We start from the raw sequence: 4,769 nt of genomic DNA on the forward strand, positions 1-4,769 counted from the left end.
ATAGAGGAAATTTTGAAATAAATATCCAGGTTTTTGAAAAGGTGAAGTAAATAAGGATTTACAAGATAATAACCATAAAAGAAGCAAAACTATACAAGCAAATGATGCACAGAACAACACTCCCTAGAAGCTGACCCTAAATGCAATATTTGAAAAGGCTTGTAGGACCTTAATCCTAACTCTAGGGTTTAGATCATCTGATTACGATCAAGATATACTGATATACTCAAGCCAAAGCTCGAAGTATGTGGCATAGAAATTTCTTTAGTTCTATGGTAATGGTTTCCCAACATCCTTGAGCGCCTGCCGATATACTTCAGACTATGGCCCTTAGTACATGGCAGGGGGGGTGTTAACCCAAATAAGTGGTCCAATTATGAGACTCTCTCCTGAACTATGGTTCAGTGAGACAGCCCAGCAACGTGAAGACTGGGACAATATAGGTAAGAATGTTTTTGAAAATATGCTCAATATGCAAGAAATCAGATGGCTCTAATGCAGAGTCCTAAAGAGATAGATTTTGAAAATCATAAATAAGCATATACTTGCATACAATGTTTATATTCAATTCCTAGATTGAGGAGTGTTGTATTTCAGACCTAAGTCTAAGTGAGCATGAATAGATTTTCTCAATATGGCCCTACCAAACCATACTTAAATCCTATATGCATTATGTCAGCTGGGACAGAGTCTAGGCTCCTAAGGTTTGCATGAAAATGAAGTTGACATTTGTAGAATAAAGACTTAGACAATTTTAAGCAAAGCAAAGGCATTTAATTCGATCGGACAAAGATGGGTCCCATCACGGTTGCCACTTCTGTGATCATTGCAAAATTTTTCCTTTTCCTTTTTTTCTCTTTTTCCTCTCCTTTTTCCTTTCTCGCCTTTTTCCCCTTTTGAAGGAGAAAAAGAAAAGAAAGAAAGAGAGAAGAGAAAGAAAGAAAAGAAACTCTTTTTCAAGGTCTCACTTGACCTTTATTTGAAAAAGATATTTTAAAAAAATTAACTCACCTTCATTTTTGAAAATTTGCGGGAAAAAATGGAGAGACGGGATTCGCTCGTCAGTACGAGGTTCAACCGTTCTTTGCGCCTTTACCAGGGGTAATTAAACCAAGGATCAAATCAATGCCTTTTGCTTTGCCTAAATTTGTCTAAATGATTATTCTGAAATCCTAAATGCACAGAGAACAATGCTTGTTCAATAAAAATGCAAAAATGTATTCTTTTGAGAAATGTTTTAGAAATTTTGGGTTTTTTCCAAGTGAATTTGAAATAAGTTTGAAAAATGGTTCAAAAAAGTTGAACTTGACTTGGAAAACCAGAATTTAAACCTAAACTTGGAATTTTGAAATGAACTTGAGATTTTGAAAAGAGAATTCAAAATTTTGAAGTTGAAATCATAACTGAAATAGGTTAAAGATAGATTAAAACTTGAATTGAGGAAGGAAAATTTGAAATTGAAAACGAATTTAGAAGTTGAAATTGAATTTAGACTTTGAATTTGGAAATTGAGATTAAATTTAGACTTTGAATTTAGAATCAGAATTGAATTTGGGAATTGAAATTGAATTTAGAATCTGAAATGGAAATTGGATTTGCAATTCAAAGAATGCATTTTAGAAGTTGAAGTTTCAGAGAAATGAGCTTTGAGAATGGAAGTGGAATTCAGACTTGGAATTTGAAATCAGAATTGAATTTTGAAAACTGAATTAAACTTGGAAATGAGAACTACATTCGAAAATTTATCTCAGAAATCACTTGGAATTTGGATTTGGAAAATAATTTGAAAAATAATTTGAAATGCAATTCTATCCTATATGATGAATGCTTTGAAAGAATTTAAAGATTGGAATTTAAAAGCATATTTTATTTTTTAATAGAATTGAAATAAGATTAAATCATAATACATTCATGACTATGATCAGAAACATATTATAATCTAATTTATATTTAAATTCTAATGAAGAATAAAATAAATTTTGGTGCCTTTATAGGATTTAAAATGAAATTAACTTTTAATATATCCATGACTATGGCCACAAATATATCTCAAGATAATTTATATCTTAAATTCTGATAAAGGAAGAAAGGAATATTTCAGAAAAATATAATGAAATCAAGTGTTATTCTATAAAAGATAAAAATCCTAAGTATTGTTCACATTTTCACTATGGTCATAAATGTGAATCATTTACTTAGAATTATTTACCTCTTATTAAAAAGGTGCACGTGCCATTCGTGTTTCACCATTGTAGATTTTTGAAATAAAAGTAAAATTAAAATGATGAAACAAACAATTATGAGAATTATATGCTCATACATTCTATTCTAAACTGAAAAGTAAAAATTCTCATTAATGTCTAATTATTACAACCTTGAATTGAAATTAAAAATATCAAAATCCCTGATATAGAAAAGGAAATCAGCATTTTCCATGTATTTCCTGCAAAAACAAGTTAGCACAAAAGCAAGAATACAGAAGGTAATGGAAAATATCATGTCATAAGCCCATATGCACATGGCTAAGTATGATGAAGGATATATATATATATATATATGCAAATATGTGTGCTAGTGCTAATGAAGAGAATGTGTACATACATGCACATGCATATGCCAATGAAAGAAAGACCTATACAGGTGTATATACTTGTACCAATGAAGGAGATGCATATACAAGTGTTCATGCTAAAGAGAAGATGTATATTTTAGAATGCATATGTAATGCAATGCATATATTCAAAAGATGCATACAAACATGCGTGTGCAAGGCTAATATTAATGGGAATTGCAATATGAGAGTATAAGTATATTGTGTAGGCAAAGAGGATGAAGGTGTTGTTGTGGGCAAGTGTAGTGGAGGTGAAAAGAAAGTTGTACAAGTGATGCTGCGAGTGGAGATGTAGGTGCAGCAGGTGGTATTGATGGTGCATGGGAAGATGATGCAGCAAATGAAGATGCATATGTGTTAAAAATGAGGGTGCGAAGATGTAGAACTGGTTGGGGTGATGTGCAAGGGGAATGAGGTGGTGATGAGCAGTGTTTGGCACCTCTGCGGGTGCCCAAAATGAAGCCATAGTAGTGCCTAAGCACTGTTGTAGCTGTATGAGAGGCTACAATAGTGCCAAGCACTGTTGTAGATATATGAGAGATTACAGCAGTGCTAAGCACTATTGTAAATACAGGAAAGGCTACAACCACAGGTATTGGTGCTGAAAGTGAGGTCCCAGCAGGTGTAGATAGTGTATATATAGTTGAAGGAGTTGGGAATTAGTGTGTGTATGAATTGAAGTGAAGAAGTATAGGAATGAATAGTGTAAGAAGTGAAGACCTGTGCAGCAGGTGGAACATAGTGAAGTGTCATGGTTGTAGGTGCAGGGAGTGGGGGTCATTGTGAGCAAGGAATGGTAGGTATGATTTGAACATACAAGTGTTATGGGGTGAGTGACGACTGTACTGTAGGGATTGCCGTGACTGAAGGGGGCAGTGGGTGAAAGAATGCAGTAGGGGTGTGAATGTTGGAGCTGAAAATGGGTGCACAGGAGCAGCAAAAAATGTAGTAGTTGTGCAAATGCTACAGGGATGAGGTTAGTGAGTGTAGTTGCTGCTGGGGGTGCTGCAAGTGGAGAGTGCACATGTTGTGAGATGGGAGTGACAGTGGTGTGGAAGGTGTGCATGTTGTGGAAGTGGTGACAACAAGTATTAGATGGATGTTGGTACTAAAAGGGCTACAGTGCTAGTAGAACTACATAGAAGCTTTATCTAATGTTGGGGAGTTATTAGTATCTTTTCAATCATCTCATACTATGGAATGAAGTTGCTCTTTCGTACAATATCCCATGAGTTGGGATCAAAACCAGAGTAGGTTCCTCTCTCACATGCTTGTGTCATAACAGAAGGGTCCACATATGGGGCCTTAATGAGCCACAATCGCTGCTCTCTGTGATAAATCCACCCTAGATTTGCCAGTTCAGGGGTAGTATACAACTGAGCTTCAACATTAGGCATGCTTCTGCAGGTTCCACCAGACCACAAGGAAACAAAAGTTTCATGGAGATTGCCTCTTGAATTCGAACTCAATCCTAATGTTATCATATCAACTCCCAAAGCAAGTGGTGTCAGACCAGGATCACCCTTCGTTATTACATTCAATGGACCAAGCAGTCCAAAATGATCTGAAGCTGCTGGAATGCTATGCGAAGATTTCATACTTCGATCCCCATATGACTGTTGCACAGGCATCACTTGTAAACAAAATATGATTGATTTGGATAGTGATATTGCTGCAACAACTACTCATAGACAAAATTAGGAAAGTTCATAGGCCTTAATTCAGGATTAGGCGCTGCCAACTGATAAATCACCCATACTTCCAGCAATATATAATAGATTTTCATCAAATGAAATGATGAAGCACTATAATGAGATATAACAAACACACAAAATTCTAACACTTGTAACAAATAAAGATATTGACCACATACAGTTCTTGCGATTAAAAGACCAATGAATGGTGTCTAATAAGAAGATTCACAACTTAAAATATGAAGGGAGCATTTATGTGAGGGGACTGAGGTATACAGGTGAATATGCAAGAATGCAGAAAAGTGAAGATGGTATGTTCTGCATTTGATTGTTCAGCCACATAGCATTGTCTAATAGTTTGATTCCCACCTACAAGTTTAAAATTGGTAAGCACATGTGATCATTGCAAAAAAAATTCTCTTGTTTCCCACTTTTTCCTTCTCTTTTCCCTTTCTAGCCTCTAT

General features: G+C 35.1%; 1 pseudogene; it reads right to left on the reverse strand.

Annotated features, from left to right (window-relative positions):
• Positions 1-3,804: 3,804 nt before the first annotated feature.
• Positions 3,805-4,242, reverse strand: LOC149829890 (putative NOT transcription complex subunit VIP2 pseudogene; annotated as a pseudogene).
• Between the last annotated feature and the right edge of the window lie 527 nt (positions 4,243-4,769).

The sequence above is a fragment of the Nuphar pumila genome, chromosome 8 (assembly GCF_984573655.1).
Source record: "Nuphar pumila chromosome 8, dmNupPumi1.hap1.1, whole genome shotgun sequence".
NCBI classification, from domain to species: Eukaryota; Viridiplantae; Streptophyta; class Magnoliopsida; order Nymphaeales; family Nymphaeaceae; genus Nuphar; species Nuphar pumila.